At 45.4% G+C, this 15764-nt stretch overlaps 1 long non-coding RNA gene across 1 annotated transcript; it reads right to left on the bottom strand.

Moving 5' to 3' along the window:
* Nucleotides 1–5303: 5303 nt before the first annotated feature.
* On the bottom strand, nucleotides 5304–11456 carry LOC120845404. The gene is made up of 3 exons (XR_005716643.2): nucleotides 11402–11456; nucleotides 8210–8364; nucleotides 5304–5384 (listed from the first exon to the last, which is right to left on the bottom strand). It is a non-coding gene; the product is annotated as an uncharacterized LOC120845404 (long non-coding RNA).
* Nucleotides 11457–15764: the final 4308 nt, after the last annotated feature.

Here is a 15764-nt window from a genome sequence, read left to right on the forward strand (position 1 = left end):
TGAACTATTACAAGGGAAAGAGATCCACCAGAAAATAGATGTCCCAGTAGCTCAGTGGCAAAGACGTCCGGTTCACACGCGGTAGGACCGGGTTCGATCCCCCGTGAAACTTTTTTTTTTCAAACATTTTCCGATGTTTACATACCTTTTTCTTTTTTTTTTTACAATCATCACTGAAGAAACAAACAAAAACATAACAAACAAATGTTGTAGACGATAGTTCGCTGAATTAAATGGTATGGGATTTCCGTTTTGACACCTGCGAACTCAATGTAATCACTTTCCACAAAATGCAAGGAGCATATAAATCAGGTAGCGTCCGCTTTCCGAGGTGCCCGTACATGTTCTACAGGAATTGCAGCCAGCCATTGGTCCCGATCCCGTTGATCTTTCGGAAACTCTGTAGCACAATGCCACTTTTTTTCGGATGCAGGACATGTGAGCCAGCTCTTCACGCAACATCTTGGGTGTATTCTTTCCGGAGCCGATCATGGAAAGTCACCACGGGCACTCACTACTCATCTCCAACTCTTCAATGTACAAAACAACTCGTCTTGAGTACAGAACAACGAGCGGAACAAACATAACTGCAAAAGAATCGCACGCCGCATGTCGTGTCGTCTGCTACGGAGAGGAGAAAAAAAAACAAAAAAAAAACGCACGGTCGGGTGTAGCCACGTGACTTCCGCCACTCACTCTCTTCTCTCCACTTCTCCTACCTCCGTCGGGTTTCGGTTTCGGTTTCGAGCAGTTGCGTCTTTTGGCTTTATTAAAAAAATACGCTACTCTGTGGCAAAATATTAATTGGGTAGTCCTCCGACACCATAATAAAGCGCCTGGCAAAAAACGAAAAAAAAAAAATTTTGGGGGGTGTCAGTGTCCCTTTAAGTGATGTTTCGGGCTTTGGCTTGTTGATGGTGGTTGAAAGTTGTCTTTACATGATGCTTGATGGGTTGACAGTTCTATGGTCGAATTCTGGATCTGGACGGCTTGCTTGGTGATGGTCGGTGGTAGATAGTTTTGGTTACAGGCTTTTTGAATGAATAAACAATTTTATGGTCGAATTCCGGATAGCTGGCTGTCTTCGGGTGGTGTTCGCGAGGGCGCTAAAGAAAAAGGCTTTCATTAGTCTCCCCCTTTCCTTTTTTGTTCCTACTCCCTCTATCCCTGTCCCCAACTTGTCTTGTGACTGCAGGACCCCATGGTCCGGCCGTAACTCTGGTTGTCCCCCGTCGTCACTCTCTCAACAAGGGGAGGAAACTTCCAGAGCACAGGGTCGGGGCTTTGTCCCCCTGGCCACCACACCCGCTGAATCAGAGAGGCGGGTTCCCCGGCCTCTCTGTCCCACAAGGCTGCCTGGGCTGTGGCTGTGGAGCGGGTCCGGCGGGGCCGCCCCTGTGATAGGCTGAGACCTTGAGGGCAGTGAATGCGGCAGTCTTATGTTTGGTTGCGAGTATACATTCCTGTGATTTGTAGGTTTCCCCATTATACTAGCTTGGTGTAAATGGTTCCCGTGCAGAGACGAGCGGCCCTGCTCTTCCGGAGCTTGAGCCGCGTGCAGTGGGCCCCTTTCCTCCACCCATCCCCAGGCAGCACAAAAATATTGGACCAATACCGGACAAATATCGGTCAAAGTTTTAGGAAATAATGGTCCAATAATGATTTGCGCCCCGGCTCCAGATCGGTCCAATAACTTGAACCGATAACAGGGAAAGTTGTGAGACCGATATCGCCAACCGTTTTGTGACCAATGTCGTCAACCGTTTTTCGGCCGTCTTTCGAAACCGTTTTACAGCCGTCTTTCAAAATGTTTTGTGGCCGTTATCGTTGAACCATTTTGGGATTTAAATGTCTTCTTGAAATACGTAAGAATGCAAATGACGTACTACGACATCAAATGTGAAAGTCTTTGTTTTCAATGGAAACGGATGCCTCATTTTAGAGGGAATCAGAGATGTCTGACCATCTTCGACTTGGACAAGGGGTATGGGATCATTGCAAAAAAATTTCACTCAATTTTATGGGTAAAAGTTCCGGGTTCCATAGTGCCGGCAAGATTTCCCGTAAACTAGAAACTGGACAGAGTGTAAAAATAAGGCACATAATTTCGTAAAATGACGGAATGTCTGTAGCTCACTACGGAGGGCTATCCGTAGGAATTATGAAAGCTGTCGGCACTAAATAATGAAGCACTATACCTTTCGGCCTTATATAAGGCCAAAGTTACGAGCCATCCGTACCACCCGCACCTCCGATACATCAGGCGACTCCCCTGGAAGGACTATATTTTTGCCAGGGGTGTCACCTGACGTATCGGAGGTGCAGGATTGGTGCGGATGGCTCGTAGCTATGGGCTTCAAGAAGACGGAAAGGTCTAGTGCTCCGTTATTTAGTGCAAACAGCTTCCATGTTCAAGCAAGCCGAAGTCACATGAAACTTTTGAGGTATGGATCGGTATGGAGAGTTCATAGGCTCTGTCGTTCAATATACTAACCTGTATATTTTTTATCCTTACACAAAACAACAAGAGTTCAACAAGAAAAAGAGCACACAACCTCTACTACTCATTGCCAGGATTTTGTTTGTGTGAGGTCAGCTGTTCGTAGAGATGACAGCTGAGCAAACGAACCAATTAATAAGTTTTGCCACAATGCCTTTATTGGAAAAAGGCATGCCTGGCTTTAAGTTGGGAGAAATTTTACATTACAGTTGTCCTTGCGCTCGCCATCTAGATGCCCCTCCATGCTTGTGCTTATAGTTGTCCTTCAATTGGAGACCTCTTCGATATCTTCATGGTGCAAATAAGAGCAGCCTGAAATAAAGAGCAGAAGAGGATTCGAAATCAATACACAATCACAACAAGCTGTATATGACATACATGGTTAACATCAGCAAGCAATGTGTTTACTACCTAGCCCAGCTCCCCACCTTTCTACTGCACATGATATATAAAACAAAACTCCCATAAATTGAACCAAAGTAAAAATTTGCATTGATTTGAATACCCAACACAACAAGTGCTTGAGAAATAAAACTAGCAAATTAAAATTTGCATAACCATTCAGTGATATTAGGCACAATCAAGTAAGCCATATCTCCTTTAGAGTATACAGTAGGCTCACGATAATTCAAACTCGGAGATTTAATACCTCTGGTTAAGTCAAACAAACTTCAAAACTTGGGCTGTCCCGCTACGTTTTCAATGTATTCATTGGCCGCTTAATTTGAACGACGTTTTCGTGTAATTCATACTTTGTGTTCTCGCGGCCCCGTTGAGCTCACTTCTTTCCGAGCACCGGTGCACTGCGGAGAAGCTGCACCCGTGAAGCTTGCTTTCACATGCTTTGTTTTCCTGAGGTGCACTGGTGCTCAGTAAAAAGCACACTCTACAGGGCTAAAGCAGAGCAGAGCCGTACATATAGATCTTGGTATATGAAAGGAGCAAGCAGAGCCAAGGCCTGCATCAGACGCAGATAGAGGTTTCGACAATCTCTCTTGGCCAGCCAGAAGCTGAAAATGATCCCCTAGCTATGGTAGCAAGAAACGGTTTTGATAAGTGCATTGGAGTTAAATGTAGTAACTCTCCATGGTTGAAAGTATGGTGTATGCACTGTTTCGATTATGGTTATGCTAGTAGATGTAGGAAACTAATGTTCCGCTTGATTTCTGTTTTGCTCAAATGGAGTCTGATCGCTTCGACGCCTGGTGTACAGAATACGTCAATCGTTCAGCAGGTCGCGCACGTTTTTGATATTTTCTATATCTTCCACTGTGATTTTGCATGACCACGAAAAACATCACCGCACCCCAGTAACCGAGAGTTACTCCGACGAGCTCATTAATTTTGTTCCTGCTGCTTGCTGGTTGGCCACATACGAATTTGTGAAAATGCTCTGGAACATGCCCAGCCCACCTTAAGCGAAAGGCGCCTCCTCATTTGCCTTCTATACATCCAAATGAATGGTTAAACTATCTCTATATACGTCTCTGAAGCAGAGGACTCATGAGCGGCAAAAACGGGCGCCGCGCGGCAGTTTCCATATCAATTTGCAAGGATGCTGTGATGTGGCGGCATGGCTTTATATCGCAGTGTTCACGCAAGTTGCTATAGAAACTGCAGCACAATGCACGTTTCCATTACTCATGGGTCCCTGCTTAACAGTCCCTAATAGACAACTTTTTTCTGGTTGAACAAACTTAATTTTTTTTAAGGTGTCATGTGCTGTCTAAACAGTCCCTGATAAACAACATTTTTGAGGGTTGAATAAACTTGTGTCATAAATTTGACCAATGTTTCATGAATGGCATATCAGCTTATGATTAATGGGCCTGTGCAGAGGAAATCATGAAATATCTGTTTTGTATGTGTAGCCATCCATATAGAAAATCATAATTTATGTTGCAACATATTTAGATGAACTTCTGGTAATTTGAGCTTTTGATAATTCATGCAAAATTCGTGGCTTCTTTGAGTTTGAAATAATGAGAGTCTACTGTATGTCACATTCAAATTAATGGTTTAGCTGCTTGGACTTAATTGTATCTGAACCTTTTCCTTTGGCAGTGCATTAAATGTAAAATAGTACAGCAATGTATAGGCTCTAGTTTGTGCACTGGCACAGGCTTGTGCAAATAAGTCAAACTAGCATTAAAGGGAGCTTGAAGCACTTTGTAAGAAATCTGAGTTAGGAGCAGACTTACATAGCATTTTGGCTCGTTAATTCATGAATCGCACTAAACTTGGGCAAAAGACATTGTAAACTGCATTTATTTTGAATATGTGCAGCAATTATAGCAGGGCATGCACTGAGCCTTTCTTCCACATGTAACCTGTCCAAAGCTTTGTGACATCATCGTTGGCATCCCCAAGTCTGCCTATTGGCAAGCAAGGGTTGTCGGACCCTGCTAATGACGTCACTTTTCGTAGTTTTTATCTCCGTTCTTTCGCTCTGCTTTGCTCGGTGTGCCGCAATGAGCGGGGCAACGCCGACATTTTAATTAACGACTACGACGCTGCTACTAGCAAGATTAACAGAAAACTTTGACTTGACTTGGGATCTCTTTGGCTGGGTCTTTGGTGGCCCATGGACTGGGAAGCGCAGTTTGTGGACAAGCGTCCCAGCGTGTCCCTACTTGGCAACATGTGCCGCTTAGCATATCAATTCTAGCAGCCAAACACGGTATCCTGGCGACAGCAGTTACACCAAGGCGTAATTCAAAGGTAGTCTATATTGCGTTTACCGTTTATAAATGTCCAGGCATGCCTGTCAATTAGCCCATCCAAAGGTTTCGGAGATGGTCACGAGAGCCAGCAGGTTGTCTTGGGCAGCGCACTGTCAGCCACTCTGTCCCTCTGTGCACAGTGCCACCCTCATGAGCTCCCACTGAAGAAAATAAACAATCTGAAAATTGTAATGACTGCAATGAGAAACAATCAGAACATCCCAGCAGCAGATGCTACAGCATGGTGTCTGGAATGCACCTCTGCGTTCTAGCATTTCATACCACCCACTCATTAAAGGTGGTCTCTAAGCGACAGCATTAAATGACGCCACAGTAGCCGGCATGTCCTGCTGTCGGATGAGACAACTCTGGCAGTTGGTTGACAACTTGTGGCAAAAAATATGAGCTAAAGGTCAACGTCATTGCTCTCGCAACATCCAAAATCCTGGCTGCTAAAGCTTCTGTGGACTGTCAAGCTGAGGGATATTCTCTTCCCCGCAGCAGAAACTACCTCAATAGCCATGATGTTCACAGCCTGTAAAAAAATCCCATGGAAAGTCCATTCAGGTGCAAATGGGTAGCTCTAGAGACAACCTGTCGCGCTATGAAACCATTCCACAAATCTGCCATCAGCAGCACTGCCATAAGCAGCACTGCCATAAGCAGCAGCACTTCATTTAGAGTACAGAAGTTTGTGTTTTTCATACATTTCGAGATTAAATTGTATCTCTGGATTCTCCCAAGACTCTATAGTTTCCAAGCAGAGATTTACATTGGCAAGCTGGCTGAGTTCCTGAGTAGGAAGGTTTATGTGTCACACCACACGTGTCTTTTGCTGACATTCAGACAAAGAAAGGCTGAATATCCCTGATCGATGGTGATTAGAGTGGAAACCTTCAGGCTTTTGCAATCGCCAACTTTCTCAACATTACCATTTTTCCAGTTCATAGACCCCCTGCACGAGGTTGAGTTGGGTACCAATGGTCATTAACAACTGCATGAGTGACCTGCACACATATCTGGTAACTACTGGGTGTATCAAGGAGTGGCCAGGCTCTTTAAATTGACCGGAACATTCGGTTTCTTAACCTATCGCGCTATGACTTCTGCAGCGCTGCCCACAGATGGTGCACTTTTTTGTAAAATTTGCAAAGAGCAAACTTACCTGAGGAAAAAGTAAAGAAAGAAAAAAAGCTTAGCTCCTATGGAAATGCGGCGATGGCAAAGGTTTTCGAACAATACGGCACTATTTCGCACCGGAGACAAGAGATGGCGCAAGCGGCCACAATGCCAACTGCGCCAACGAACGAGCATACGACACCGAAAGCTGGCGTCTTTAGCAGACAATCTTTTCAACTCAAAGGTACAGTGCATTCCGCAGGCGGCGACAGTCGCAGAAACAAAAACAGGCGCGGTAACAACAAGGAACTGCAAAGCAGATGACATCGGTACTCCGAAAAAACAGCCAAAATATCCCAACAAACCACTTTTCTAATCGATTATGTGTCCATTCAATATGTTTTATCAGTAAGGATAATAAAATAATGCATTGGCAACTGATATCAGAAAAGCTTGTGCCACTTTTGAGTCAAAAAGATTGTCTGCTAAAGACACCAGCTTTCGGCGCCGTATGCTCGTACGTTGGCGCAGTTGGCGTCGTGACCCCTTGCGCCATCTTTTGTCTCTCTATTGAAACGGCGCCATATTGTTTGAAGACCTGTGGCTTCATCGCATTTCCATAGGAGCTAAGCCTTTTTCTTTCTTTACTTTTTCCTCAGGTAAGTTCGCTCTTTGCTAATTTTACAAAAAAAAAATGCACCATCCCTGAGCAACGCTGCACAAAGTCGTAGTACGATAGGTTAAGAAATCGAATATTTCAGTCGATTTAAAGAGCCTGGCCCCTCCTTGATACACCCAATATACAACAGCCCAATTCATCCTACTGGTCGAAGTGTTGGCTTACGTCCAAAAACATGGAACGTCGGCAGGTACCTATAGTCGGTGACAGGTCAAGAATGAAGTGAAAGCTCCTCCCACCTCTTTCCCCTTTAGCAGAGCAAACGCTGGAAAAGAGGGCGCCTCCTCTCCAGGGTCCAGTCTGCTATAGTGGAAAAAGGTGGGAGCAGCTTCCACTTCCTTATTGACCTGTCACCGACTATGGAATGTGAGCAACCAATGTGGCTTTTAACTTATTCTGGGCTCGCTTTTGTTTTTGAATGCGTTTACCTGTGTGCCTGCATTTCTTTTTTTCGTACATATGCACGGGCGTATTTCTACCTTCACGACTGACTACATACCTCCCCTCACCCCCCCTGCAATAATGCCTTCGGGCAGTGCAGGGTAACCCGAAAGTAAAGAGATGTGAATGTGCCTGCCATGCTCGGCAATCCCAATTCAACTCTCTCAACTGCAATCCCCGTACAAAAAAGATGCACTCTAGCAACTGCGTGGTTGACATGCCAAAACCCAAACTCAAACCGAGACCAAAAGAAGTTCAGAACTACGTGGTACGCTAACACAGAGCCATTTGCACCTGCCTGCCCCCCCCCCCCCCCCCAGCTTTCTTTTTATTGCCACAGAAAGTGGTGTACAAGAAAAGATGGGTTGCTCTTTTGTTCTAACTCGGAAGAGTAAATTGAAGGCTTTAGTAACAGCCAATGCTAATCGAACACTTTTCAAAATGCATCTTTGTAAAAAAAGAAAGAAAAAAAAAGGTCACGCTTTGTTTTTTTGTGTTTGCATAATTAACTAGCTCCGCAAATGCAGCTATTCGTAATTCCGTGCACAGACCAAGCAAGGGACCATGAACACTTACCAACTATCGTACCTTCCAAGTGCTCAACCCCCAGCTCTCTATGATTATTTCCAATTTAGAGTGGGCGTTTGTTCGGTATTTTACAGTTTGTAATGTTGTTTGTTTTGAAAATCAAAATGTGAGATAAATCCAGCGGGGCGCTGTGGAAGCAGTGCAAGGGCCCTGTTTCACCTTTTACAAAGCATCCTGTCTCCAATGGCAGTAGAGGAACGGGGGGAGGGCTGATGCGCCTGCAGGCCCTTGCCGTGTTGATAGCTGCCATCCGGACTGGCAGCTCATTGGCAGCTTCTAGTCACCTGCAGTTTTTTCGTCATCATACAGACTTCCTGCAACATCATGAATAAGACTCAGACTGACCTTCTGGAACAAAAAAGAAACCAGAACTTGCTTCACGGATCAACAAAAGAACAAGTGCAACATGACGCTTCTCTTGTCGTCGACAGTGCAAAGACCATGACGACACCACCATTAAACTCAACCAAATAAGAAAGATTAACTTCTGCATGAAGTAATTGTATTAAGAACACTGTGCATATGGAGCTTAGATACCTACCGGTCCCTTAAAAGATTCAGGGAACTTCAAAACAAATTAAACACTACCTAGAAATAGCACAGCTCGGTTGATAGGCACATGCACAGCAATCAACAAGCCTTTTGGCGTGTTCTGTAGTGCTGAGATAGAAATCAAGAATCAACACCGGAGATGTTGTCAAAATACTTTGGGGTAGTACAATGTGCAAGTTTATCCTGAAGCTACTGTTGATTACATTCACCTAAGGTGTTAAAGCTGGTTCACACTGTTGCAACCGAATTACGACCAAGTTGAACAAAACAGGGTTTTAAGTTGCTTACGAATAACATTGCTGCTGCGCAGCACGATCATAAGCTGTCACAAGAGGCTTGAAGAGTAGTTTTGTCAGACTCAGTCGTAGCGGGTAGCAACAGTGTGGACCAGCCTTTTAGACTAAAATTGTACCCAGCACTGGGTTTTGGACATTGTTCCAAAAATGCTTTAAGAGACTCCCTTCAATTTTAACAGAACTTCAAGTACTTAAAAGTTGAAGTAGGAAGCCGTCACATTCAAAGCTGGATCTCCTTGATTTGAATGTGTCTCCACTGTACAAGCGAGAGCGCCTGGCAGGTGTGGGAGTTGGCTTGTGGCTGTCCCTATTCGCACACCGAGTGTGGATAGTGGTGGATTCTAATCCGCACTCCGAGTGTGAATAATTTTGGATTCTTATCCGCACTCCGAGTGCGGATTGTGTTGGATTCTTATCCGCACTCAAAGTGTGTGAGTAGACTCTAGTGGGAGTGCGGATTGCGTGCGGAGGCGCGGACGCTGTACGGGGGTACTAGGAGATTAGGGTACGAAGGCGTTGGCACGAAGCCGTTGAGTTTGGATTTTATTTTTCTGCACTTCGCGTGTGGTGCGATTTTGTCGCGCTGTCGCGTCTAAAAAAAAGAAACTAGAGCAGCGTGCGATTTCTGACGTGTATTGTCTTGTGCTTCGGTGATGGGGGCAGTGGCATAGGAAACGGGGGGGGGGGGGGGGGGCTGCAGGAAAATCAGTCATTTCCAGTAAACAATATTATTAAAAAAAAGAACCCCCCTTTCCTATGCCACTGCCCCCATGACCTCAGCACAAGACTATACATGTCTTTTGAAGATTTTCTACACTAATAGATGAGGGAATGCTTGAAAAGTCCCTGGCAGGGGCGTACCAACCGGGGGGGCAAGGAATGTGTTTTGCAGCCCCCCCCCCCCCCCTTAAACAGTCGCCACTGGGCAGGGCAAACACTGGCCGGCGGCGCCGAAGGGATACCAAGGGCACCGCACCCCCGGCTCGGGGGGGGGGGGGGGGGGTGTTGTTTGCCCCCTCACTCAAAAACAAGTTGGTATGCCACTGGTCCCCAGCCGTTTGTTACTGTATTTTTTTTTTAATAGAATGATGTGCACGTTTGAGAGTAGACGATAGATGTCATGGGTGTTTTGGGTGCGGCAGCAGCGGAAGTTTTGAACATCTGTGTGCGTGTGCGTGGGGGGGGGGGGGGGGGGGGCAAAGCAATTGCATCTTGAAAATTGTTTGTTTGCCGACCCCCTTCCCCTTCCTACATTACTGCCCCCACCAGCTAAGCACCACAGAATGTTAATGTGCTGACCATAGCAAAGCTTCCGTTTTCGGAGTGCGAAAAGGGACAGACGTGTGAGTTTTCATTGCGAGCTGTCCACTATACAAGCGAGAGCACCTGCCAGGTGTGCAATTTTTACACTGCAGCTTTCTTGAGCATTTTAATCAAATCGTATAACCTATATCTTGTAAACCCTGATATGGGGAACGCTAAAAAAATTAACGAACATCTCAGGGTTTACAAGATGTCGATTAATTACCAGCTCGCCTGCACTCTATCACTACTTACATATAACCTCTTTCCTCAGCCATGTAAAGTACGTGTGCACCCCCGGGTTCTAGAAGTAACGAATACGACCGGGGTAAACTAAAACGCCATTAAGGCAAACAATAATAATCTTCATTAGCCAGAGTAGTAGTACTCTGGGTGGCTCGCAAGGCTAGACATATATGCAGGGCCCATACGGGAGAAAACAACGGAAGTGACGAGCTTAACAGGGTCTTGTCAACACTTTTAAGGAACTCTAGGCCCGCGCGCCTGAACACCGACGACACGCAGAGCAGGCCGGCGCGGGGCACACGCCGTACGCGAGCGCTACGACGACGCCCAGCTTGGAGCGTGTTCTAACAACCCGCTGAAACCCGCTAAACGCCAGCACCCCAACCGCGCCATTCCGCTGGACGCAGCTCAAAAAGCCAGCGCGCGCTGACCGAGATACGCTGTCGCAAGCGTGAGAAAGGACGAGACGACACGTCAAAGTAAAAACATCCGATTCTTCACGCGTGTCGCCGTCCCGAACACATTCAAGGCGTTCGTTCTAAGATCCGTACGTAAGCGTTTGACAGCACAGCTCAGTTTAGCGCGCCTGGCACTTACAGCGTGTCCGAAGGGCTCGCCGAGAGCAACGCGAACTTTCGAAACAATCTGATCAGCGTCTCTGCAGTGCTCCGGTACCGCAGAACATTCACGGGATTCTCGAGATAGCGGCTTGCATTTACGCAAGGCTTGAACGAACAGCCTCCACAAGCGATAGCGATCGTTTCCCGAAGGCAGCCAGCATCCCTCAGAACTGCGACGCGACACGAAATCGCGGAGACCGCTCAAGCGTCGAAAAAAGTTAAATATCATCCGAATTACGGTGGCAACGCAAGCTACGGTGCTCGGAAGATCATCCAGCACATGTAGATGATACTTTTCGGGCATGCATTATGAATATGAAATCGAGAAAACTTACCTAAACAATCATTTGACCCACGCACGTTGAAGGTTCAAACAGGCCTTTGCCTGCACGGACGGGACGGAAAAAATCCAGACTCCAGAACAGTGCCAGGACACTCCCATAGACCCAATGGAGTCGATTTCTGGGAAAACTGGGCGCTCAGCAGCGCTTCCGTGGTCGGAGGCGCTCATTACTGCAACAAATCGAAGCCTCATTGCTCTATTAATAGATTGCGAAACTAAAATAAGCAACGATAATTATGTTCATAAATTGAAGCGCTAATGTTTTATTAATTACTTTTGACGCCGTCGAGCTAGCTGGAGCGGCTTTCCTAGCCGTTTGCGAAGACGAAGCCGCTCAAAATCCAACATGGCGCAGCCCTTCCGCCGTGCCCTGCCGCTGCTCCCTACCGTGGTACCGCCGGTACCGCGGTAGGTTTTGTTTGGAAATTTGCGGTCCGCGCGTGCCATACCACGTGTTATGGCAAAGAATTGTAAGTTATGCTTACCTACCTTGTGTCCAGCAGTTGACAGTCCGTTACTTGTCGTCCGCGTCTTCCAGGGAATCGAAACAAATGCAGCATTTTTCGCACTCGTTGACGCATTTATTCAGTCATTTTCATGACAAGGAAAAACAATTTACACTGTCACCTTATACAAGCGTTGCTATGCGGAAAAAAATTAATAATGAGCGCAGTATCTACGTTAGCAAGAGGTGCTAAGTGAAGATACAATGTGCGACACTGTTAGCGCGAACATGACATAGCTTTTTCACTTTGAAAGGCTATCGGCGCCCACCAACTATTACTGCCTTAATTCTCGCTAACGTGTCTCGCTAACGTGTCTCGCTAACGTGGTCGATCGTTTCGGTCACGCCGCTATAAATGTCATATTTTCGGGGACTGATATGTGTCCCCATACAATTCAAACTCGTCACGTTAAATAAAGAAACACGAAGTACGTACTATGGACAGCTAGCTTGGGAGCGAAACGGATAAATACGTTTTTTTTTTTTTGTTTTTTTATCTTTTTATTTTGGCCTCTGTAACGACAAACGACAAACGCCAAAAAAAAAATGGGGGGAAATATATTAGTGTGGCAAAAAAGAATGAGGAGGGTAGAAAGTCGGGCGAGTTGGTGATTCATAATGATTAAAAAGCACGACAGGTCAACGGACACAGAAGGAGACACAGCACTGTGTCTGTGTCTCCTTCTGTGTTCGTTGTCCTGTCGCGCTTTTTAGTAAAGCTCTTCGGTTACGGAATTTACCCAGAGCTGCACAATTGTTAGATATGACATATGACAATGGTTACAATTTTCAGGGGTTTCCAGCCTGAATCACTTGCAGCTCTTTCCCTTTCCCAGTTGCAGATGACAAAAATAAACAACATACCACCTTCATTGTTTATTCTTCAAGATTATGGATGACCAACATTATGGAGAATTGTTTTGGAAACTGGGGATGTCCATATTAAAAAGAGAATGTTGTAACAGCAAATAGAAATATCTGTTTCCGTGACATGAAAACAATCATAATTTCTGATATGTGTTACATAGAAGCAAACCCAGTGCGAAGTAAATATGCAGCCTTGCCGGAGAATTGTATGCAAACAGCCCTATTTGTGAGGCAGGCACGTAGCCAGGGGGGAGGCCCATGGGGCCTGCCCCCCCCCCCCCGCCCCAAAATCTTCCACTATGCTAGGACCTCTCCCCCCTCCCCCCATACAGCATTTTGTCATAAGCGCCGCCCCCCCCCCCCCCCCCCCATCCCCGAAACAACATCCTAACTACGTGCCTGCGGTGAGGTATGTTTAAGAAGATATTTAAATGGTTATAGGTTGTGGAATCTCAAATACCAACTTGAACGTATATTACGATAAAACATCAATTCTTCAACCTGTGTAATAAGACAATAATGCAAAATTTTAGTGGGTCAGATATTGTCCACCAAAACTTGAGATCTTAAAGAGTGAAACTCTCCAAATACGTAGTTTGAATTCTAGCTGCCAAAGGTCCTGGAATCACTGGTTCGAAGCAACAGATATTTCCCCCCTTGCCCTCCCACTCTAAAAAGAAAACTGCCTAGAGGTTGTTGGTCACCAGCAGGCTAACAATGTGTCTAAACAAAGTGGATGCTCAGAGGCTTCTGTTAGTCTATGATCTCGCTCCATAAAAATCGTGCAAAGAGCAACCTGCTGACGCAGTGGACAACATTGCCTCTCGAGGGTCTTAAGAAGCACAGCCAAAAGATTTCATGCCTAGTTGAAAGCTCGTGTCATTCTGACTGGTCCATGCAAATAAACAGTTAACACAATGAATTGTAATTCGGGCAAACTTATTCGTTGCTTACTTACAGACTTGAACCAAAATCTTTAGAGATTTAATAATGTGTAGACCTAGCTCTCTGTAGACCACTTGGGTATTTCTCATTTCTCTTGGCCTCATGATGAGCTTCCGATACCTGTCGCTTGCACCATCAAGTTGAACCACGAGTTGAACCAGGTTTTCTTGGTGTGGGCCACCGAGATCCTATGATGCCCATGGGATGGGCCAGCCACTTCATTGCTCTTTCTAATTTTTGCTGTATGTGTGTTCTCTATCCTCCCAGGATCTGCACAGGACAATGTAAGAACACATTAGTTTGTCTCGTCACAACACATACACTTGCAGAAGAGAAGCAGGGCTATGAAATATTGCAGAGGGCTGCTCCTACTATCCTTTTGTTTTTGTTGTAATTCTCTTTGCCCCAGCCACTTTCGTTTTACAGTACAGTTGAACGTAGATTAGACTGCATAGATCACTACGGCGGAACCTAGCATGCTGATGGTTACATATTCAGGAAGCTTGATAGGTTGGCAAACAATAAAGTGCACTTCACAAAAAAGTTACCACGGACATACCTTTTGTCTATTGGGTTCCCTGTCCCTGAGGCTTGTTGGAGTGATTTTCATGCCTTGAGAATCTGTATGAATACACAAAAAGAAAAAAAAAAAATGCAAATGATGCTATTTTATCTGCAACAAACGAAAAAAAAAAATGCCTAACGCGAGTTTTAATTTTGAGGGGAGTGCGTTGGGAGGTGTAAAAACTTTTAAAAGAATTGCAAATGGAAGGACGGATAGCACATCTCGCGATCAAGCTCTGCTGTCTGCATTCCGCCTTTCTATGCGTAAATCTTTCAAAATTTTAAAAGTGTCTTTAAAATTATTTTACTATCCAGCTTTCTATTTATTTTTGAAAGAAATAAAACGTGAAAAAACGAGTCGCAGGGCTGTAAAAGAATCTACACGAGATACATTAATAAAAACGGGCAGATATTGGAGGATGTGAACTCCGAAATATTATAAAACTGGGCGAAGAATATTTATATAGAGACTTCAATTTACTCGACGGGGTATCTATCAACACTGCTGTGAACGAGATCGACGAGAGGTAGAGGAGGGGATATTTCGCCAACAGTCTACAGATCGTAAAATATTTGCAGGACGGTCTTCATCCACAAAACCGTGCTAAGAACGCTCGCCGAAATGGGTAGATCGCAATGAAATCACGGTGACATTTTGTAAATTTCAAAAATGAAACGATATATTCAATTACCTAAAAGAGTACAAAACCCTCCAATGGTGCAATTTGTGGCTGGAAGATCAGCTTAGGAAAAGTTTCAATTGGGGTGAAAACTTTCAAACTCACCGTCGTCAGTTGGGATCCAAACGAACGGGTGCTTCTTGTCCCCGACGCTGCTTGGGCACGACTTTGCGTAACCGCACAAATGAGGTGGTTCAAAGACACGAAAAGCTTTCCACTTGCCCGAAAGCGCGAGGCTCGCGCAATGCGATGATCGAGGCGCCGAAGCTTGACGCTCCGAAGGCGAGCGAAAGCGCGTAAGCACCGAGCAGACCCACGGACGCCTCCACAACGGTCCACTGGTTTCAGAACGCGCAGAGCGCAAGCGCGCATGCGCATAAACAGCGGTTTCGTTTTAGAAACGCAAAAAACAGAAAAAAGCACAATTTTGAGAGCGAGATGTTGACATGAACTTTTAAAAAAATATATTATATATTTAGGAATACTTAATTTGTATTTAGTAAAATAATATGCAGTCATAACTAAAGTTGAATGAGGTTTGATTCATTATTGTTTTGTTTAGTTTTTAGTAATGAGCGCCTCCGACCACGCGAGCGCTGTCGTACACCTCTATGGTGGCGCCATCCGTGTTCGAGCCGCGCAACTCGCTCTGTGTCCGGAGGTTGCTCCAGAAGCTGCTTGTGGCTTTGGATTAGACTTGGAATTGGCTGTGGCTTTGGATCGGACAAGTATATGACTGCGGCATATAGTTTCGGTTTCGACCCAACTCTACTGCAGTTTATAATTCGGTGACC

The sequence above is a fragment of the Ixodes scapularis genome, unplaced genomic scaffold (genome assembly GCF_016920785.2).
Source record: "Ixodes scapularis isolate PalLabHiFi unplaced genomic scaffold, ASM1692078v2 ptg001158l_1___fragment_5__unscaffolded, whole genome shotgun sequence".
NCBI classification, from domain to species: Eukaryota; Metazoa; Arthropoda; class Arachnida; order Ixodida; family Ixodidae; genus Ixodes; species Ixodes scapularis.